This window comes from Dasypus novemcinctus, chromosome 16 (assembly GCF_030445035.2).
Source record: "Dasypus novemcinctus isolate mDasNov1 chromosome 16, mDasNov1.1.hap2, whole genome shotgun sequence".
NCBI lineage: Eukaryota > Metazoa > Chordata > Mammalia > Cingulata > Dasypodidae > Dasypus > Dasypus novemcinctus.
In genome coordinates, this window is record NC_080688.1 from 14,638,495 (window position 1) to 14,662,572 (window position 24,078).

Here is a 24,078-nt window from a genome sequence, read left to right on the forward strand (position 1 = left end):
GGTTCTACACCTTTCATCTTAAAGCGGTGCTGAAGGAAGATGATCTTTCTTCTGTAGCTGCTTCCTGCCAGTTACGGGCTCACAGACCCTGCCTGACAAGGCATAGAACTCCCTTGCTACTCTATCTCGACTGGGAGAAGATGGATCTGGCATCCTATATGAAGCTGGATGAAGTCCCCATATGGTTAACAAGATGTTGATCCTGGAAGAAATAAATTTAATTAGAACTTTAAGAATACACGGGTCCACTAAGAGGACACTGGACCATAAGAATAGAAAAGGCCAGGTGTTAATAAAGGCTGCATTTTCTTGACATTGGTGGGTTTTATTTTGCAGGTTTTGATTACTGTCTAGGACTGTTTTAGAGTAATTTAAGTAGAGATGACATTTTTCCTTAAGGAAAGGACATACCCTTCCCTGTGCTGCAGTTAGAATGTCAAGTTCCCTGTGATTTTGCATTACCATAGCAGCAAGAGAGTCTGCCTGCTGTTTCGGAGCGTTTAAGGCACAGTTGGTTTTATCCATGCTGTTAGTTGTAGGGAGCAATTGAAATAGATAAGGAGTTTTAGTATAGACTGCCAACCCCAATTTTCAATACTGCTGGTTATGCTTAAAGCAGCTAAGAGGGGGATGAGAAGGGACACTGCCTTTTTTAAAAGAAAAAAGGACAAGGGGTTTTTAAGGCAATGGGTTAGAGATTTAGATGATACGTAGCTTCATTTCTTGAAGAGATATTTTAGGCCATCCAATGGCTGGCACTCGTATGACCTGTCAGTTGCTTCTGCTGAGTTGATCCCTCCTTGGACAGCTGGCTTCACTCGGGATAAATGCACCCAGCTGGCAATTCCTTTAGCTTTAACAGCTATGGGAGTGGTTAAAACCACAGGATAAGGTTCCTTCCATTTAGGCTCTAACTGAGAGTGAGGCCTGTTTCCTTGCCAGGTTTTTATTAGAACCTGGTCTCCAGGCTTAATTTTAGGTAAAGATAATTCATGGATTTGTTGAGTTTTCCCTAGGTTGATAAAATATTTTGTGACTTTGAATTTCTTGATCTAGCATGAGGTCCTGGATAAGGAAAGGTCGTCCATAAACCATTTCAAAGGGGCTAAGCTGAAGTGGGTCTTTTGGAGCTAAACGTGGCCTACGGGTAAATTGATGACTTAATGAGATGCAGTTTCCTGGCAGAGTTTAGCTGGAATTTCCTTTAAAGTGCGGTTAACTCTCTCTGCTTTCCCTGAGGATCGGGGCCTCCAGGAACTATGGAGATGATATTTAATTCCAAGGGCAGCTGATAGACCTTGGGTTATTTTACTAGTAAAAGCTGGCCCATTATCACTTTGGAGGGACTTAGGCAATCCAAACCTGGGAACTATTTCTTTTATGAGAGCTTTAAACACTTGAGTTGCCGTTTCTCTCCTGGTGGGAAATGCTTCTACCCATCCAGGCAAAGTATCTACCAGTACCAAGAGGTACTTACAGCCCTGGCAAGATGGCATGTGGATGAAGTCTATTTGCCAGCTTTCCCCAGGGTATGATCCCTGCATCTGGACAGGAGGATTTAAGGGGGGAGGATAGTTGAGCGTCCCATTGTCTGAGTTATTAACTGTATACAGGGAGCAACTCCTGATAACTTCTTTGACTATTTTCACTAGGCCCTGTCCTTTGAAGACCCACTTGGCGAAGCCAGTTAGGACATCCTTCCCCAGATGAGTGGCTTGGTGAAGTCCATGAAGGACTTTCCATTGCACTGCTTCTGGAAGGTAGTCTTGAGTATTTCTAACAAGCCACCATCAGCCTCCAGGGTGAACCCCAGGCTAGCTGCCCTGGTTTGTTCATCCTGGCTATACTGTGGGACTTCAAGTACTGGTACAGGTGTTGGGATAAGGGGTAGGAGGGAGACCTGGGTTTGTGCTGCTGCTTTAGCAGCTGCATCAGCTCAAGCATTTCTCTTTGCTATAGCAGTGTTTGTTTTCTGATGTCCCGGACAATGCATAACAGCTATTTCTTAAGGTAACAGTGTGGCTTCTAGTTAATCTAGGGTTTCTTGTCTATGATTAATAGGTGACCCACTGTTCATAAGCAAGCCTCGTTCTCACCAACAGCAGAGTGAGCATTAAGGACAAGGAAAGCATACTTAGAGTCCGTGTAAATATGAGCCCATTTCCCAGCTGCTAGTGTTGGAGATTTGGACCCAAAGGGTATCGGGAATGAAAAAAAGAGAAAAGGTAGAAGGAAACAAAGAGAAAGAATGAGCAAGAGAGCTGGGATCAGGGGGCCTGCAAGTATAACTCCTCAGACTACTTTATTGTTTACAAGGGACTCTTTATATACCCCAGTGGACGTGCCAATAAGCAGGAACACGGAGCCTACGTGCCAATAAGCAGGAACATCACTTGATTACCCATAGTCTAAGGAATTTTTTACAATCTTATCTCAAGGTACAAAGTCTAAGTGTTCTATTCACTACAAAAGGTATGTGCTCATCTTTTCTTTCAGCCTTGAACAGCTTGTTCCCATTTGCCAGAAACTCTTAATTACCTGAGGTTGCAAGAGTAGCCATGGAGACAGCACTAGCCTGGAGACAGCATGTCTCTCCTTGAGAGGCTGCTGCGCCTCAGGTTCCAACAGCTAGTTTTAAACTTTCGGTAAGAGCAATTAGCTCTGCTTTCTGGTCTGAAGTGCCAGGGGGAAAGCTTTGACTTCTATGGTTTCAAACTGAGAAACCACTACATAGCCGACCTTTTTAATTCCTTCCTTCATAAAACTGCTTCCATCTCTGAACCATTCAATGTCTGGGTTCACAAGAGGCTCATCTTTAAATCCGGCCTGCTGGAATAGTTTTGGTTATGTTTCGAGGCAGAAGCAGAGAAGGGGTCCGTCAGGATCTGACTTTGGGCCTTCTACTGGTGGTAGGGTGTCTGGGTTAAGAGTCTGACACACCCTTATGTGCACATCAGGGGTTTCTAGCAATTGAACCTGGTATTTAATTAACTGGCTACCTGTAAGCCACTGGTGGCCCCTGGCCTCAAGCACATCCTTTACCTGGTGTGGGGTGAAAACTGTGAGAGGTTGTCCCCAAATTAGTTTGCCAGCTTTCTCAATTAAAAGGGCTGTTGCCCCCACTGCTCTTAAGCAAGGTGGCCATACCTGTGCTGTACTGTTTAGCAGTTTAGAGAAATAAGCTACAGGTTAAGAAACTTCACCCAGTTTTTGGACTAACACTCCCAGAGCTATTCCTTTCTTTTCAGTTATGTATAGAAAGAAAGGCTTGCTTAGGTTAGAAATTCCTAGTGCTGGAGCCCTAACTAAGGCCTCTTTTAGGGCATTGAAGGCAACTTTCTGGCTTGTTCCCCACTCTAAGGGTTGGTTATGCACTCCTGCAATAGCACTGTACAGTGACTGGGCTATTTTCCCAAACTTCGATACCCACAGTCTACAGTAACCAGCCATTCCTAGAAAAGTTCTCAGCTGTTTCTTTGAGGTAGGAGAATACTAGTGATAGCTTGAATTCTTTCTGGGGAGAGAGGCCTTTCCCCCAGGGTAAGAAGGAACCCTAAGTAGGAAGCTTTTTGCTGAGAGATTCATGCCTTGGATGCTGATACCCTATAGCCCCTATCAGCTAGGTAATGAAGGACTAAAACGGTATTGGCATCAGAAACTTCCTTCATTGGACGGCAAAGCAACAGATCATCCACATATTGTAAAAGGACACTCTGTGGCAAGTGGCAGTCAGGTAGATCCTGAGCTAAGGCATTCCCAAAAATATGGGGGCTGTTTCAGAACCCTTGAGGCAACATAGTCCGTGTAAGTTGGACTGGGTCCCTAGTGTTGGACTCCTGCCATTCAAAGGCTAAAAGGAATTGAGAGTCCAGATAGAGAGGAATGCAGAAAAAGGCATCCTTTAAGTCTAGAATGGTAAATGAAGCTGCAGTTTCTGGAACCCGGTTTAGCAGAGTATAAGGTTTGGGTACAACTGGGTGAATTGGTATTACAAAGCTATTGACTGCTCTTAAGTCTTGAACTAGCCTGTAGGTACCATTGGGCTTTTTCACAGGTAGAATTGTCATGGTGCAGGGAGATTGGCAGGGAATTAGTAGGTTATTCTCCAAGAATTTTTAAACTGTGGGCTGGAGGCCTTTAACAGCATCCTCCTTGAGGGGGTACTGCTTTTTATGAGGGTTTGGCTAGTTAACATCATAAGAAATGGAAACTGGGGGAATCCAGAGGGCCCTTCCAGGTATCCCAATTTCCCAAACAATAGAATTTACGTTACTTTTGATTTCCTGGGGAATGGCTGTTGATGAAACACCAGACTCTTGATCCAGAAGCATGGCTAAACACAGAGTTCCACGTTCTTCCTGGGAGCACTGGGCTACAGGCACCTTAGAGGTTCTGTTTATCCTTACAAGTTGGATGCATGCCCCCAGAGTACTAAGTAAATCTCACCCCAGTAAGGGGGTGGGACATTCAGGGACAATTAAAAATTGATGGCTTATAATTAGGTTTCCTATCTGGCAAAGAAGGGGTTCAGTAAAAGATCAAACTTTAGTTCTACCATCAACACCCACTACCGGACAGGTTCCGGGGGGGGGGGGGAGGTTTGGAGTGACAGGTCAGAACTGAGTAAGTGGCTTCTGTATCAATTAAAAAGTTAAATTTTTTACTTGCCACATCGAAGATCACCTGTGGCTCCTCTAGTTCGATGTTGCATGGAGTCATCCACGGAGATGCTCTGTGTCCCAGGCCCCCTCAGTCCTCCACAGGGAAGCTGTTGCCACCAGGGGCCTGCGGCCAGTTTCCCCATACTGGGGGCAGGAATGGGGGGTAGGGGGGTCCTTGTGTGGGTTAGGGCAGTTTTTCTTCCAGGGGCTATTCTCTTCAAAGTTGAAGCGGGATCTCGAGGGTCTGGAGCCTGAGCTGGGGTGACCCCGAAGTGACCAGCTGCCATTTATGGCAACTGCAAGTAGCTGAGCCTACTGCCTGTCCCTCTTTGCCCTCTACTCTTTAAAGGCCTGGACAGGGTTGTTGAAGACAGAAAAAGCTACTTTTCAAAGAGAATTCATTGAGGTTCCAGGACCTAGAGCTAGCTTTTGGAGTTTTCTTTTCATATCTGGAGCTGCCTGGCCGATGAAATAGGTTTTTAATATAATCTGTCCCTCTGCTGAGTCTGGATTAACTTGGGTATACTTTCTCATAGTTACTACTAGTCTCCCTTGAAACAGGGCAGGGTTTTCCTTTTCCATCTGGGTTATTCCCTGCAGCTTATTATTATAATTAACAGACTTGACAATTCACTTGTTCATTCCCAGTAGTAATCATGTTATCAAATAATCATATAGGCTCTTGCTTGCCCTCTGGTAGTTCCTGTTAGGAACTGCTGCAACCCCTACAGCATATTGCTGGGGCTGCTGGGCAGCCATCCCATCCCCATGCCCCTGGGCTGCTTCTCAAATGCCACGCTTTTCTTCAGGGGTGCAGCACGGAACTAGGATAACATACACATCTCCCCGTGTTAGCTCAAAATTTAGGGTTAACTTTTGGAATTCCTCAGTAAACTTTTCTGGGTCTTCTGAAAATTGCTCTGACTGTTCCTTACACTGAGTTAAATCTGTCATGGTGAAGGGAACATGGACTCTAATTGTTCTTGCTTCTCCATTTGCTCCTTCCCTTACTGGGTAGAGGCCGTCTTTGTGTTTCCTAATAAGGGTGGAAAGATGCTCCACTTCTTGTGAATACTGCTGGGGTAGCATAGGCACAGGAGGCATGGAAGCAGAGGCTGGAGGGAGGTGGGACCGAGGAGGGGATCATCTAAGATGATCCCTTCAGGAAGTGCTTTCACTTCTTGAGCATAACATAACTTGCAAGATCCACTGAACCTTGTATCCTCATATAGAGCCATAAAATTTGAACATATGAAACCTCTGACTGCTTTCTTTCCTTCTTACAGAGGAGGTCTATTTGCAAAATGCAGTCATAATATAAAGTACCATTTACAGGCCAATTTTGGCCACCTTCAAGGCTATATTGTGGCCATGCAGTATTGCAGAAGATCAGTTTGTCCTTCAACCCTTCAGTTGGTAGGGTTGTCCAGTTCATGAGAATACATCCAAATGGGGAGCCTGCTAGTATGTTAGAGGTTGTACCCATTATTCTAGGAAGAATGAGAAGTACTTTTTAGTCGACCATTCTGGCATCCCAGGATTCTAGCCTGACTAAACTCACCAGTCCACATAATTTGGAGCTGAAGCCCTGTCTCAGCATCCTGAGAATATTTATTTTCAGGGCGTAAGTGGCCCACAAGCATCATTGTGGGCAGGTCTTGGGGGTATCTGATTCTGGATATCAGATAAATGAGCCCAAGCTGACTGGGAGGCCTGAGCAGTGACCCCAAATCAAAGCACCTGAGATGTTTGTCCCAGGGGATATTTGGCTGCTCTCTGAATGGATGGGCCCAAGGAATGGGGGCCATTCAGTTTCCTGCTCTGGTTCTCGGCACCCCTATTTTCCAGGGTCCGAGACCAACCCAAATAGAAGTTCCTGAGTCAAATCTCAGGATATGTTTGGCTGCTCACTGATCGCCACCACCCCAGGAAATCAGAGAGCCCCTGCCACAGGGATACCCGGGGCAGGCTGGACTTGGGAGACAGGCCGAATTGATTTCTAACCTGAAGCTGCCAAGCCGAACTGTGCTTCTTCCTCCTATCCTTCCAGAATTATTAAGCGCAGCCTTAGTTCTTACTTTACTGTGATACTTTTCCAGTTAAACCAGTTATTAAAAAAGCATTAAGTAATTAGAGGTTAATTGTACAAAGTTAATAGATTCTGGGGTCCGGAGACAATAGCTTCCCTACTAAACAAAAGGCACTTTCCACGAGAACTTTATTTTACCGGTTTTTAAAACAGACCAAAGCATCCTAACAAACCTGCAAAGAGAGATTCAGTAAAAAATTAAAATATGGGTAAAGTTTAGAAATTGCAAGGGTGTTCTAGCCACGTAGCCACCCTGAGGAGAACATCCATGGCATCCGTTTAGACTCTGCCCATGGTCTTCGGGCTTCCTTCCTCCAGGTGGGTGCGGTCAGTAGGAAAGCCGCTTGCAGAGGCCTGGGCCCAGTGGAGGGGTAAGCTCGCAGGCCTCCACTACTGCCCTGTGCCCTCTCGAAAGGGCTGCGGGAGAAGGAAGGCAGCGGTCTCCAGCGTCGAGGGCAAAGACTTGCTTGAAAGACCAGCCTCATAGTGAACTCCCATGCTGTTCCCCAGCCCTCCCGACTGGGGTTAGATCTAACAAGATGGGGTGGGTGGCGCAGACACAAAGAATTTCCAGACCTCAGCCCCTTCCCTCCCAGGATCACAACCTTTGGGGACTCAGACGCAAACCCGTTTAAAATAGAGAACCAAAGGAAGGCATTAAGCAGGCTGTAGCCCATAGTTTCACTTACCAATAAACGCCTCGACCTGGCTAGCCAAATATGTTACCAGATTCTATCTGGATTCTCAGGTGTGCTGCAGAAATTAATTTTGAAAGCATGCCAGGTGAGTAAGGCCAGTCATTTATTCAGGTAGGGAGGGAAGAGAAATGGGAGAAAATAACAGAGCAGGGGTCCCAGGGAGAGGAAAAAGGGGTGAAAGCGATGAAGAGGGCTGATTTACAAGCTACAATTCCCCATTATAGATTATAAATCCCTAGGTTTACTTGCGTGACCACGTGGCAGAAGAAAAATGATGAAAACAACACAAAGATGGCAGGATGGGTCCCTAGGCGAAAAGAGCAAGGCAAGAGCCTGCGCTTGTGCCTACCTTTTAAACTGTTAATTATTTTGTCCCGTTGCAAATGGCAGGGGAGGGGTTTCCAGTTGTTTGCTACTTGGATTGGTTACCCCACCTGTAATTCCTTAGTGAGGACCCAATGATAAAGTTTCTAGGGAACATATGGGCTTTTCGTTGTTCTCAGGAGGGAGTCTTTGTTCTGGATAGCAGAATCCGTAGGTGGGGTTCCTCCAGCAGCCATCTTGTGGGTTTCTGATGTCCACGTGGACTCTCTGTCAGGTTCCAGATCAGTCTATTCCCTATCTTATTAGCCTGCTTCACTTGTAATGTGTATTCTAGATTCTGATTCTTTGCTTGCTTATTCTAATTTTGTCATACTAGTGTGACCTTACATATTTGTCCTTTTGTGTCTGACTTCTTTCACTCAACCTGATGTCTTCAGGGTTCTTTCATGTTGTCATATGTATCAGAATGTTACACCTTTTTATGGCTGGATAATACTCCATTGTGGGCATTTACCACATTTTGTTTATCCATTCATTGATTGATTGGCTCTTGGATTGCATCCATCTTTCAACAGATGTGAATAACACAAATGTTCATGTTTGTTTGAAACACTGCTTTCAATTATTTTGGGTATATACCTGAAGTGGAATTGCCAGGTCATATGGTAAATACATACTTAACTCTCTGAGAAACTGCCAAACTGTCTTCCCACCAGCATTGAATGACTCTTCCTGTATCTTCATATCTTCTTTAATACTCGTATTTTTCTGTTTAACAGTAGCTTCTAGAGGGTATAAAATGGTATGTTCTAGTGGTTTTGATTTGCATTTCTCTAATGGTTAATAATGTTCAGGATCTTCTCATGTGCTTTATGGCCATTTGTATATCTTCTTTGGAAAAATGTCTATTCAACTATTTACCCATTTTCAATTGGGTTGCTTTTCTTTGTTGATAATTTAAAGGATTTCTTTATATATTCTAGATATTAAACACATGAGATATGTGATTTCCAAACATTTTCTCCCATTGTGTAAGTTTTCATTTTACTTTCATGATAAAGTCCACTGAGATGCAAAACTGTTACATTTTGATGCGGTCCCATTGATCTATTTTTTTTCTTTTGTTATTTGCACTTCAGATGTAAAGTCTATGAAACCGTTGACTGAAACAAGGTCCTGAAGATGCTTCCCTAGGTTTTCTTCTAGGAGTTTTATAGTCCTCATTCTTATATTTAGGTATTTGATCAATTTTGAGTTGACTTTTTTATATGCATGTGGTAGTGTTGTCGAATTTGAGAGAGGTTTAATTATTTGCATATAGGGAGGCCAGGACTCAGGAATGATTTTAAGAAGGAAAAAAGGTTTATTGATGGCCGGCTGGACTCAGGAGATTTTTGTTTTAATCCCGAGCCTGGAACAAGATTTTTGAGTTCATTTTATACAGAGGAAAGGCTAAAAGGTCTTTTTGTTTCAGTTTTTAATAGGCTTAAATTAGCATATATATCTTCTACATCTTAGGTAAGCTTTTAGCATGGACTTCAGGCATTCTAGATAAGCTTTTAGCATATTTGGTTTGCATTTCCCCTGAATACTTAAAGTTTATAGACTTTGCATTGATAAACTGTTTCCTGGGACTGGAGTCCTTGCCATGGTTACTAAGGGCAGGACTGCAGCCTTTTATCACCGCACACTCACAAGTTACAGATAGTTTAGGTTATCTCTGAAGAGACAAAGACCCTTCCACCCATAGCCCACATTATTTCCCCCTTTTGCCAAAGTTTAACTTGTTAAGCTTTGGCATAATTATTGTTGGAACTATGAGGTGGATGGCTGTTTGTTGTTTTGATTGATTATTAATCTTTAGTGTAGCCTTCAGGACTGTTTTTAGAAGTTTAGAAGTTTTTATTTTGGACAGCAGAATTTTGGCGCAGGGCCCCCTGCAGTTATTCTGGGGCTACAGGTGTCAGGTGGATTTTTAGGCAGGTTTTAGATCTATGTATTAATTTGTTTTATCTTTAAATAAGAGTTTACACCTTTAATTTAAAAGGGATGCTGAAGGGAGATGATTTTTTTTTTTTGTAACTGCTTTCTGTTGGCTATGGACTGTAGTTATTGCTTAATAAGGTGTAAACTTCTTATTTTATTTTAACTGGAGGAAGATGGATTCGACATTTTGTAGGAATTTGGATAAGTTTTTATGGTTAATAAGATGTTTACTCTGAAAGCAATGAACTTAATTAAAAATGTGGAATACCTTTTTTTAAAAGAGGACATTGGATTACAGAGGTAGACCAGGTTAGGTGCTTATAAAGATGGCACTCTTTTTAAAAAGCTGGTGGGAATAGCATATGTATATATTTTTTAATTTATTTATTTTTTAGAGAGAAATTGCAACAGACACTTAGCTTTGTCTGAAGATACATTTTAATCTGTTTAATGATTGGCATTTATTTGCTTCGTTAGATGCTCTTGGTGAACTGGCACTTCTTGGGCAACTGGCTTTATTTAGGATTAGAATACTAAGTTGGAAATTCTTTTAGTTTTTAGCTGTGGGAGTGATTAGAACTACAGAATAAAGGTTTTTTACACTTTGGTTTTAATTGTACAATTTTTAGCAATTTTGACTTGTTCAATAGGTGGCTTAGTATTAGCAAGGAAGCTTTATTTTGCTTCACAGTAGAGTACAGTAGAATATATTAAGCTGACTGAGCTTGGCTGAGACTGCTACTTCACTTTACAGACATGTTTATTAACTGTTTAGAAAATGAATTTACTAGGAATTTAACATGTTTAATATATTCTCGCACTTGATTTAAAATAGAAAATATAATGTTATAATTACTAAGCATGTATTTAGTACGGGATAAGAGTACAGCACTTAATATTAATTAATGTCTTACTTAATGCATAAGGATTTAGAGTTGCAATTATTAGTTTTAAGTTTCAGGTTTGTAATATTTTCTATGTTATTTTTTCATGAGAGCAGGCTATAATGCCAATTGTGTTTAAGGTTTATTTACAGTATTTTGGTATTATGGCTTTATTTAGCATGTTTTTTACGCAGTGAGCAAGTGGCAGCATTGTTGATTCTAGAGATTTTTTAGTCTTGTACTAGTTTGTTGCATAGTGCTTTTTGGCACTATGGAATAGTGCCAGTTTGGAGGCGATGTCTATTGTACACTTGGTTGTACCGAGTTATTATTGGCTGCTGCAGGAGCTTGAAACTGCAACGTAGTTTCCACTGACTTTAGCAGCAGAACTAGAGGCTGATACAGCAAATATTTTAATTGAGGGGTTAGTGACTAGCTTAGCCAATAACCCACATGGAGAGGAAAAATGCAATGTATACAAGGCCTGGTTTGAATGCACAAAAGAGTTTGATAATGTTAAAGTTTATTTCTTGTTTTTATATATATATTTTAGACAATTTAATGCCACACATTATATATTAAATGACTATTTACTTACACAATTTTACTATGAAGATAATAGTAGGTATTTTACTTTAGTAACAGGGAAAAATTATTTTTTATTGTTAAAATGAAAACAGAATATTTCTAATAGAATTAAGACAACTTTTTATTACTATTTACTTACATATGTACTTTGTGGTGGCCTTTAGACAGATTTTATTATTACGCCAAAGTTATTTTTTTGCAACTAATACTAATTTAAGTTTTAGTTAACAATGACTTTTAGAACTAGAACTACTTGAACATTTTTAGTTTGGAAGATGTTTTATAAAATCTTTATAATTGATTATAACTACATTGACTAGCTACTTTATGTTTAAATAAATTTATTTAATTACAATTATTAACTAAAGAAATTTACTCTATTTAAGAGAGCATATTTACAATTTTTTCTTTGGCTTAATTTTACTAATGTGAACTTATAATTTTTATTACTTTAAAGATTTTGTACATATAGTGTTAATTTAGTTTCTAAATTAGCTATGGGAGATTACACTCAAGTTAAATAAAATTGAAACGATTATAGTTTATTTCAGGAATGTTTTTCTTTTTTCTTACAGGAAGCTAAAAACTTTTTTTCTTTGTTTAAGTTATGAAAATGAATAATTTAAAAGCATACTGATTATCAGGTTTTAAAACACATTACACAATTACCTAATTAGTTTAATTATAACCTAGGAAAGATTTTTCTGTTGTTTGTATGGACTTTACTTACTGAAATTTGTTAATAGAGCCACTAATTACTTTTATTTTGTTGGGAAGAAATTTTTTGGAAGAAAATAAGGCTCACCAGATTGTGGAGAAGAAGAAAATAATTTATTCTTAATTGTGCAATAAGGGGCGCAGAGCCAGATATGGCTGGCGCCTCGAACAAAGAAAAATGACACAATTTACACGCTTAAGCCTAGCATGCAAGCTCTTCCTCTGTTTTTTTATAGATTGGATACTTTAGAAGTTATAGCTTATTTGAGAAGATTTAACTTTCTCTTGCAAAAGTTTGTGATTTAACTGCTTCCTTTATTACATTTCAATCATTTTAGCTTTTACTTGCTCTCTTTTGTTAAATAAGGAATAGAATTTAGTGCTGAAATGGCACTGACCTAGCTACTTTTTGGGCATTCTTTTATTGCCCATAGGATTGGCTTAAGCTGGTTTTTTCTACTGCTGTTCAACTCGGGAGTGGGAGACTGAGGCAGCAGGCTGCCAGGTTACACTAATTAACTTTTTTTTTTCTTTATGTGGAAATGAACTTAATTTTTGTTTTTTATATTTTATGGTTGACAAAAGGTTTACACTGGGAAATTACAGGGCAAACTGATTTTTAATTTCCTAGCCTAGTAGATAGGTTTAATTTGCTACACCTAGTTTTGCCTTTAAAGCTCTTACAAAGAAGAGGCCCTTTTTTAATTGTTTTTATGATTAGATTTTTATATGACTTTTTCATCTTGCTTAGTTTAATTTGGGCTTTAAGAATATTTACTTACATATGTTACTGCATATTTGATTTTCAAATTATTAAAAATTAAATGTTTTAATAATTTGAATTGAGCTTATTTAAGAATTTTTATTCGTTAATTTGATATTACTCTGCTGTATGAAGATATACACTGAGCAAATGGGCAGATACAAAGAGGCAAAGAAATAACTTGTTGATGTTACTTATAATTTGCATTATTTTATATATTCTTTAGCTTAATTTGGGGTTTAGAAATATATATTACTTCTATAACTGCATATTTAACAATTGGAGCAAATAGGCAGACATGAATAGTTTGACACAAAAATGTAACTTTAGTTACTTTAAAAAACAAGTGTGACTGCAAAACATTTTAAAGACTTTTGAAACTTTTTTTTTAATTTGCACTATGACTGCAGTTTTATACAAGAATTTTTTTTATTTAATGGATTGTAACTAAAATGTTTTTAATGCTTTAGCACTATTTTTCATTTTAGAACTTTATATTTTACTTTGAATTTAGCAGAATTTTGGATAAGCAACAAGATTAATCTTATATATATTTATTGAGGCTATTTGAAGCCTCAGGGAGGTAGACTGGTTTTTCTCATGAATTGCCACTCTTAGGAGCACTGACTGTTAGGGCAGGAGACTTTTCCCCCTTTCCTCATTTTTCTTTTTTTTTTTTATTTTGGAGATAATAAAACTTCAGTGGTTGTTTAACTTTATTTTATCAGGCAGCAATTTATTTAGTTTATACTTGAATTCATGAGAGAAAGGGTTACTAATACTAGGACAGTTGACAGTGATGTTTTAGCTTTTTTTTGGCTTGTAGGGGCAGAAGCTATTATGAAAAAAACTATAGGCAAAGGCAAGGGGTGAGGTTAGGCTTGAAGTAACCATAAACAAAGGAAAGATTAGATTAGAATTTACACTTAAATAATAGTTTTAGGCTAAATTCACTTAGCTATAATTTTAGTTATTATTTTTCTGCTGTTTTAAAATATAAATGCATTTATAAATGTTTTTAACTCTTAGTTACAGTTTTTATTAAATTTTTAAAACTTGTTAATTTTATAACACTTTTAAACAATTTTTATTTGACTTATAATATATTAAATGAATTTAACTATCATTTTAATTTTTCTTTTAAGGTAAAAGAATAAATTTCTTGCAGTTTGAAATAAAAAGCTACTTTTCGGGATTTGATTTTTAGAACATAATGTTTTTTAAAAGAGATAAGACTTTGTTTTTAAACACTGAGGAAATGAGGTTAAAGCACAAGAAGCTATTTTGATAAAACAGATTTATTTTGTATATTGATTTTATTTAATTTTAATTATAAAAATTTTTTTTCCACAAACCTACACTTTTAGTATTCATTCAGGTTTTGTTCCACACTTGACTCTTTCCAATAATCAATTATTTTATCTTAGGACAAAATCATTTTCTGTTTCCTTAACAATAAAAACATATTTTATATATCCTATATACTAAGTTACCAGGCAAATTTTTTACAATATATAATTTCCATTAATACTAAACAAGCTTGTTAAAATAATGAACTTTTTTTTACTTTAAATACTTAGTAGCATGTAATATTAGAAATAGTTTTTTGGAAGCAAGTTGGCAGGGGAGCCTGGCTGCTAAAGAAAAGTTTTTTTGTTATAAAATTACTTTTATTATTAATTCAGTTTTTGTTTAATAATGACTTTTTGCAATTAGCCATTTAAATACCTTAATTTAAAGAATGCTTTGTTAAACTTTTATAATTATTTATATTTTTAAGACAAATTTTACTTTCACAGAACACATTCTCTTACTTAAAGTTACTACAATATCTTTTAAGAACCTGGGCAGAATGCAAACATATTTTGGCTTTGACACTCTAGGGAGGGAACTGCATTTATTTTGATTCTGCTTTTTACTCCCTTCACTTTCTCCCACCCCCACCCCTTCCAGGCAGTTGGGTACACAACAATCAAATAGGAAAGCCACTTATGAATAGAAAGTATGTGGACTCACTAGAAAAGGGCAAGCTGCTCTTTTTTTTCTAGCTTTCTGTTAAAATGGGCAGACAGAACCTACTTAAATTCGGCAGCTCTTTTAGGAACTCAGCCACTCTGACTGGGACAGCCCTAACAACTTTGGGTGTGTGGCGAGGACACAGATGGCTTCCAAGCCCCGGCAAAGGGGCAGACCAGAGACAAGACAGCAGAGTATACACAAACATCTAGACTCTGCAAACATCCAGACTTTTCAGTTTTGCTCCATAATTATTTCACCTCTTTGCTAATGGCAAGGTAGGGCTCCAGCTTTACTGATTTCTACTTTACATAACAACACAACTCTAACACTAGCACTGAGCTGACACAGACAGAAGCACAAAGGTTACTAATTTGACCCACAAATTTTACATATATATTTTCAGCATGGCTGTCCCTACAGCCATCACAAAGCTTAGAACACTTAACATTTGGTATAAAGCGAATTCATTTATAATTTAGCACCATAACAAAAGATTTCAGCTAGACTTTTTTTACTGTTTAACTTTATACCCAGACCAAGCTCCACTAGAAAAGCTGATTCATTTTCCTGTAACTAAGTTGGTTTTTTTTTTTTTAATATTAGACTAATTTCTAGGACATTAGGACTTGAACCTATAAACAACCCTTTTTATTAAAATCAAGCCTCCACTCCTTTAGTGGATATAAGACCAGTACCAGATTTTAACATACAGTTAGACAAACCTAAAACACCAGGGCTTTTTCCTGGTTTTTCTCCTGGATATTAGGACTCAAACCTATTAAAAGCCTTTCCTATTAAAATTAAGCCTCCACTCCTTTACTGGGTATAAGACTAGTACTAGATTCTAACATGCAATTAGACAAACCTAAAACACCAGGGGATTTTCCTGGTTTTTCTCCTTATTCCAGACTTAAGAGAGAACGGCTTTCCCCCAATTTTCTGTGGCTCCTAGGGTTCTCCCGGGAGGTGATCTGCCTCTCCTTCCTACCAATTAAAGCTAGGGCTTTCCAGACTGTGCTCACCCAGGGAGTTTTACATTCTTTCATGTTTGGAGTTCTTTTTTGTTTCCAGAATCTTTTTCTTCAGACCTTCAATTACCCTCGATTTTGTCAGGAAGATTCTGGTAGAGCTCACATCTTTTCCGCATTAAATTTAATCCAGGGACACCCAGATTTGGGGTCCACCTGAGTCCTCCTGGCTTCCTCAGGGATTTGGAAGGTGCAGCAAAATGCTACTGTCTCTGGCCTTCGTTTGCGATCCCTTTGTGGACCGAAAATGTTGTAGAATTTGAGAGACGTTTAATTATTTGCATATAGAGAGGCCAGGACTCAGGAATGATTTTGAGAAGCAAAAATGGTTCATTGATGGCCAGCCAGACTCGGGAGTTTTTTGTTTTAATCCCGAGCCTGGAACAAGATTTTTGAGTTCTTTTTATACAGAGGAAAGGCTAAAAGGTCTTTTTGTTTCAGTTTTTAATAGGCTTGAATTAGCATATATATCTTCTACATCTTAGGTAAGCTTTTAGCATGGACTTCAGGCATTCTAGATAAGCTTTTAGCATATTTGGTTTGCATTTCCCCTGAATACTTAAAGTTTATAGACTTTGCATTGATAAACTGTTTCCTGGGACTGGAGTCCTTGCCATGGTTACTAAGGGCAGGACTGCAGCCTTTTATCACCTCACACTCACAAGTTACATATAGTTTACGTTATCTCTGAAGAGACAAAGAGCCTTCCACTCATAGCCCACATTAGGAGGAGTCCACTTTTATTCTTTTGCAAATGAGTGGAGATCCAGTTTTCCTAGCACCATTTGTTAAAGATACTATTCTTTCCTAGTTGAGTGGTTTTTGCCCCCCTGTCAAAATTCAATAAGTGACAGGCATGATTTCTGAACCCTCATTTTGATACCAGAGTCAGTCTATTCTTGTGCCAGTACCAGGCTATTTTAATTGCAGTGGCTTTGTAATCAGTTTTATAACTGGAAAGTGTTCATCCTCCAACTTTCTTCCTCTTTTTCAGGATGGCTTTGGCTATTTAGGGCCCCTCACCCTACCATATAAATATGATGATTGTCTTTTCCATTTCTGTAAAGCAGATTGTTGGAATTTTTAGTGGGATTTGTTTGAGTATATTGCTTTCAGTAGAATTGCCATCTTAACAATATTTAGACTTCCATTCCATGAGCATGGCATGTCCTTCCATTTGTTTAGGTCATATTTAACTCATTTTAGCAATGCATTTCAGATTTCTGTATACAAGTTCTTTCCATCTCTGGTTAGATTTATTCCTTCATATTTGATTCTTTTAGTTGCTATTGTAAATGGAATTTTTTCTTGATTTATTCTTCCAATTGTTCATTAATAGTGTGTAGAAACACCACTGATTTTTACGTATTGATCTCATACCATGCCACTTTGCTGAATTTGTTTATTAACTCTAGTAGCTTTGTTGTGGATTTTTCAGAATTTTCTGGATATAGAATCATGCCATCTACAAATGGGGAAATTTTATTTCTTCCTTTCCAATTTGGATGTGCTCTGTTTCGTTTTCTTGCTTAATTTTATAGTTAGAACTTCCAGTACAATGTTGAATAAGAGTAGTGACAGTGAGCATCCTTGTCTTGCTCCTGGTCTTAGAGCAAAAGCTCTCAGTCTTTCACCATTAAATATAATCTTAGCAGTGGGTTTTTTTGCATATCCCCTTTATCATGTTGAGCAAGGTTACTTCTATTCCTAATTTTATAAGTGTTTTAATCAAGGAGGGTGGTGAATTTTCTCAAATGACTTTTCTACATCCATTGAGATGACCATGTGTGTGGATTGTTTTGGTTTTTTTTCCCTTTATTCTGTTAAAGTGGTGTATTACATTAATTGACTTTCTTATGTTGAACCACCCTTGCAGCCCTGGGATAAATCCCACTTAATTATGGTGTATGACTCTTTTATTTTTTTAAGATTTTTTTTCTCCCCTTCCCTCCCGCACCATTGTCTGCTATCTGTGTCTATTCGCTGTATGTTCTGTGTCCGCTTGCATAGTCAGGTGGCACCGGGAAACTGTATCTCTTTTTTTTGTGTCATCTTGCCATGCCAGCTCTCTGTATGCTCAGTGCCACTCCTGAATGGGCTGTGCTTTTTTCACGCAGGGTGGCTCTCCTTGGGCAGCACACTCCTTGCACATGGGGCACCCCTACACGGAGGCACCCCTGTGTGGCACAGCACTCCTTGCGTGGCAGTGCTATGCGTGGGCCAGCTTACCATATGGATCAGGAGGCCCTGGGAATCAAATCCTGGACCCTCCATATGATAGGCGGATGCTCTATCAGTTGAGCCATGTCTACTTCCCTCTGACTCTTTTAAAGTACATTCAATTTGCTGGTATTTGTTGAGGATTTTTGCATCTATAGTCATTAGTGTTATTGATCAGTCATTTCTTTTCTTGTGGTATCTTTATCTGGTCTTGACATGAAGATTTGGTTGGCCTTGGGGGATGAATTAAGAGGTCACATTGTCAACCAGTCTGGGGGCTCTTAATGCCCAGCACAGTCATTCCAAAAAGGGGATCTATCTGGTTGGGTGTATCTAATGTTTCCTGTCAGTGCCAAGACTGCAAGTGAAAGGGATATGGCTATTACAGGAATACCTGTTTGGGGACAAAATGGGGGTGGGCATGGACCCAGAATTTATTCTGATTGGTTTCCTTTGCTCTGTGGTGGTATACAAAGGAATTGTGTTCAAGATAGGAGTACATAGTGCAAAAATAGGGTAAATAGGAGATAAAAGGAAATCATGGAAAAAATAAAATAAAAATTTAAAAATTTATAAAAAGGAAATCATGGTGAAGATAGGATATTTTGGGGGTGGAGATTGGGAGTTGGAAGGGGTATAGGATGAATAAGAGAATAGACTGAAAATAAGATAAGGAAATTCAGGCATGTCTTCAAAGCGTATGGCTTAGTGTTTGATTCTGAGAATGCAAATATGTCAGGGAGATCCTAAATAGGATTATAGGTCCCTGATAAACAGTAGTTGTTTACCAACTTAACGAAAGTGATAATGAAAGATTTTAAAATTAAATATAGGAGGTAAAATTATTGTTTTTTAAAAAGGAAATAAAAACTTAGTTCTTTTTAAAGTGAGAAGACATCCTCTTAAACAAAAAAGGATGATAAAATCAATATAAGTATCAGTGAAACTATTCTGATATGACATAGAATCTTTGCCTTCTAGACATTTTACTCAGATAGTTAAGCAAAAGCTTTTATAACCTCTCACTAAAAGCAGCCCATAATCCAAAAAAATTTTTACAATTTTAATAGAGAGAAATGCAAATTCTAATTTTACATGAAAATATTGTCTTATATGAAAGCCCTTTAAAAAAATCTTATAAATAAGCCTTTCAAATCTTACCATTGAACATGACAAATAAAATCCACTTCTCCACATCCTCTACAACTTTTTATATTCCTTTGTGTTTTTCCTACACTTTTCCTATTTCTCATTCTGCAACATCCAGTCCATTTACTTTAGGACAAAACTACTCTTCTTCCTTAACAAAACTCATCCTGTATTCCTTACATACTTAAATTATGAAAATGACCTTAGAAATCGTCTTCAAGTCAACATTCTACAAAACACAATAACTCTTGAAATAAAGCTTGTCAGAATAATATTTCAATTTGGTTAAACACAGATTTACATTTTTCATCATTTTAAACTTCTAGTAGATACAATGCTAGTTTATTTCATCAGCAAATCTGTATAAATTTAGGAAGAACATACCCAAGTAGATTGCAACCTATTACCATGTAAAATTGGTTATATTGCACTTAATGTGGATAACTCAGAAGATATAGTTACTTTTCATTTGATTAACAATAGTCAACTAGTCCTGTTTGCCAAAGGTTTACCTAGATTAAGTATGCCTGAATTTTTAAAACATTTGGATTTAGTTATCAGAATTTTTGTTCCTGGCAGATGGGACAAGTTGAACTTCTTTGTTTAATATGAGATGTAAAGCTTTTCCATTTTAATCTGTAGAGGAGACTTTTAAGGTTTTCTTTGCCCTGACAAGTAATCTTGTAAAATCTTTGCCCTGTTTCCCAGCCTTATTTGACTTTCAGATTTATCATGGAAAGAGAAATTTTGTAGGTCCCTTTCCAGGTCTGATCAGCTTTTGCCATCCAGGATTTAGCATCAGAATTCTGACCAACACATGCACAAGCTGATAAAGGTCAGATAATCCTGGATCATAGGCACCCAAAAGAATTCTAAATTCTCCCATGAATATTTGGGGAATTCTTTAATTATAGCTCTTCATTTAGTTTAGGCCCAAGGTTTAAGTGCTCTAGTGGATGGCAGGTTTCCCTAGAAGTCTTAACCTTTTTGGAGCCGGGACTAAATCATTTTTCCTCGGGGCACCAAGAGGAATCAGTTAGACACGGGTGGGGAAGGGCTGGGTAAGCAAGATGAAGATGCGGCAGCTTTGGCTTGCTTTGCAGTTCAGTACCCTTTGTTCTGTTTTTGCTGTTCTTATGCCCCTCCACTCCCCTCCCACATTTTCCCACAATAACAACATCCTCTATTAGTGTGGTCCATGTGTCACAACTGATGAACACGCCTTGGAGCATTGCCACTAAGCGATGATTGTGGTGTACATGCAGTTTATGCTCTCTCCCGCACATTTCTTATCAGATGTACAGTGACCTGTATCTGTCATTGCAATGTCATTCAGGACAATTCCCGAGTCCTGAAAATGCCCGCAAATTACCCCTCTTCCTCCCTCTCCCCCCTCAGAGCCTCCAGTGGCCATGGCCTCCACAGCCCTGATAACATCTCTGAGCATAGTTCTCAGAGCTCTGTGCCCAGCTGAGTGTGCCCTTGTCCTGCCATTCCACCCTGATCCTTTCTGGTGCTTGCGGTCTCTGGCCCTCAGCTCCACAGACACCCTGACCCTCCTTCTGTCCCTTTGCATGAGGCTGCAGGAGTTCCTGATCAAGGTGGGGAACCTGAGCCGCGGGGCCGTGCAGATGATCGGAGACCTGATGAATGTCGATCTTGGCTACTGCGAGGCCTTCATGGAGAGCTTGCGTAGGATCATCTCCTTCTACAACCAAACGTAGGGATTGGGGTGGGGGGAGAGAATGGGCATGGGTGTGTGGGTTACTAACCAGAAGAGTGGTGGAAGAACTTGTTAGAGCAGGTGAGGATCCCCAAAGGAACAGATAGGGGAGCAAGGGGTGAAAGCAGGTGTTTTCAAGCTTTGGAAGTCCCATCCCTCAGAGTTTCTGACTCCAGAAATCTGGACTGGGCCTGAGGTTCCCAAGTGATGCACATAGTACTGGTCTAGGAACCCTACTTTAAGAACCACTGGCTAAGGGACAATCGTGCCAGGAGGTTACAGATGTTGTAGGACGATGGCCACAGCTCAAGCTTGAGGCTTTCAGCACAGAAAGATGCACTAAGGAGGCTGGATCTGGACCCACAGCCCCCAGCCTACTGGCAGCTAGCCATCCACTCTGGGGCTGTAAAGATGAAATAAAATGGAGTATGTGCTCCCTGGTTCCGTGAGACCCCACTCAGACAGACAAGGCTGTTGATATCGACAGGAGGGCAGGCTGTGGTTGCTGGAGAGCCGAGCAGACTCAGATATTTGAGCTTCCAGACCTCTTCTTTCCCCAGTAGTGTCCTCTCTGCCAACCCCCCAACTTAGGTAGTCTGGGCAAATCAGTTTAAATTCAAGCCAAGGCCTGCTTGAAGGAAGGATGGAAGGGAAGGGGACTCCCTAGACAGACCAGGGCTGGGGGATAACCCTGGACCTCGTAAGTGGGAAGCCGGTGCTCAACTACTGAACCACACTGGCTCCCCTGAGTCAACTGCTGAGCCATGTCGGCTCCACATAGGTTACCCGGAGTCAACTACCAAGCCACATAGGTTACCCTGAGTCAACTACTGAGCCACATCAGCTCCCCTGAATCAACTGCTAAGCCACATAGGTTACCCTGAGTCAACTACTGAGCAACATTTTTTACCCTGAGTCAACCATTAGCCACATCGGCAACCCTGCATCAACTGCTGAGCCACATCAGCTCCCCTGAGTCAACTATTAGCCTCATAGGCTCCCCTGAGTCAACTACTGAGCCACACAGGTTACTCTGAGTCAACTCCTGAGTCACATCAGCTCCCCTGACATTTTTTAGTTTGTTGTTTTTGTTGTTTTTAGGAAGCATGGGGAATCAAACCTGGGACATCCTGTGTGAAAGCAAGCGCTCAACTTCTTGAGCCGCATCTGCTCCTGAATGGGGAATCTTAGTGGTACTACAACTTCATGCATAGAGAGCCCACCCTGTGCTAGGCTCTCACAAAGGACATTGTGTAGAAGGGGCTGAGAGTGACTGCAAGGGTCTTGTGTCCTTGTCAGCCCTGTGACTAAGAATCCTGGCCATGACATGGGACTTTGGAGCACTGTATGGAGATGGCCACCCAAAGGGGCAAGAGGGGAGTGGCTGGGTGCCAGACCACTGTGCATCCTTTAAATCTTGTACCCAGCACGGGGCCAGACCTGCCCACAGGGGAGGCCTTTGTCTGACCTGTCAGCCTGAAGGTGCCCCTTTCACTAGCCCCTTGTAGCTAATGGTCATTTGGCCTGGCCTGTTCTCCTTCTTCCAACTGCTCATCTTTCTAGCCCTGGGCCCAAGCAAGTTCTTTAAAGGACTCAGCCCATGTCTAGCCCCAATGGCCTTGCCAATCAGCTCACTTCCCTCTTTCTTACCTATTCATCGTCAGCCTTGATGAAATTACCGGAGGATTTGACCAGCTCCCCATTGCCCTGCATGACTCCCTCTTGCCGAAGACTGTCCAGCTCCACTCACCAGTCGAGGAGGTGGAGGTGTCAGGTGACCACGTCCGCATCAGGTACCAGTCCCCCAACCCTCTGCGGCCAAGAGCACTGCTGACTGCGGACTATGTCGTCGTGGCCACCACGAGCAAGGCAGCCCGGCTGCTCCGCTTCCAGCCACCCCTCTCCCCAAGCAAAGAGGATGCACTGCGTATTGTCCCGTACCACAGTGCTGCCAAGGTGGCCCTGGCCTGCACACAGCACTTCTGGGAGCGTGACGGCATCTTTGGTGGCTACTCCACCACAGACCGGCCTTCCCGCTTCATCATCTATCCCAGCCACATCTTCCCTAATGGCACAGGGGTCCTCTTGGCCTCTTACACCCTGGACGATGACACTTCAATCTTCACTGCCATGGACCCTGCCCGAGTGGTGGATGTCGTCCTGGATGACCTGGCTGCCATCCACAACCGGCCCAAGGAGGAGCTCCGGGCCCTGTGCCCCTACTCCAAGGTCAAGGACTGGAGCCAGGACCCCTATTCCATTGGCGCCTTTGTCTCCTTCACCCCCTACCAATACGTGGACTATGTTCGGGAACTCTGCCAACCTCAAGGGCGGATCTACTTTGTCGGCGAGCACACGTCCCTGCCCCACGGCTGGATTGACACAGCCATCAAGTCAGGCCTCAGGGCCGCCCAGGACATCCAGGAGGCTGTGAACTTGGCTTCTTCAAAGGGCCCCAGAGACCCGGAAGGGTCCCACCCCAAAACTGAGCTGTAGGCAGCATCAGGGCGCACAGGAATTGGCTTACTGGGAGAAGTCTAAAAACCTAGTACCTTGTGATAAAATAAACACTCTTCATGCAAGAGGCTGTATTGGCTGTTCATCTCGTGGCTGTACTGAACGATTCACACACACAGCAGCATCTCATTGAGAAAGCAGAACGGAGCTCCTCTGAGGGAGTGGGAACATGGAGACTAGTGAGGAGATGTTCCAACTGACTGACGTTAAGTTCCCCTTTTACATGGGAGAGTCTTACAAAGTTTGGGTGGGGAGGGGCAGATATAAGCTGATTACTATGGTGTGCTTGTCCCATCTGATGAGCTATCTCTATTGACCCCAAAACAGTTTATTAGCAGGTGTTGCTTATCACCAACCCTGTACCATGTGTTCCTTTTCTTAGGCAAGCCCTTCTAAAGAGGGTGTGTTAGACAAAAGGGGTGCCAATGCAAAGTACCAGAACTCTGTTGGCTGTTATAAAGGGTATTTATTTGGGGTGGAAGCTTACAGTCACAAGGCCTAAAGAGTCCAGCTCAAGATTAGTTCCTCACCAAACTCTGTTGCTACAATGCCAGATGCAGTGCAATGTCTGTGAGGATTCAGCCTTCCTCTTTCCCCTAAGACTCCATGGGCCCAGCTTCTTCTGATCTGAGCTGCAGGCTGGAGGGCTTATTTCTTCCTAGGCTTAGCTGCTCTGGTCCCTTCACAAGGTCAGCTATAGACTGTCATGCTC

At 40.7% G+C, this 24,078-nt stretch overlaps 1 pseudogene; it reads left to right on the forward strand.

Moving 5' to 3' along the window:
- The window catches only part of LOC101435175 (L-amino-acid oxidase-like), a 34,437-nt pseudogene extending 11,006 nt beyond the window's left edge, over nt 1-23,431 (forward strand).
- The last annotated feature ends 647 nt before the right edge of the window (nt 23,432-24,078 follow it).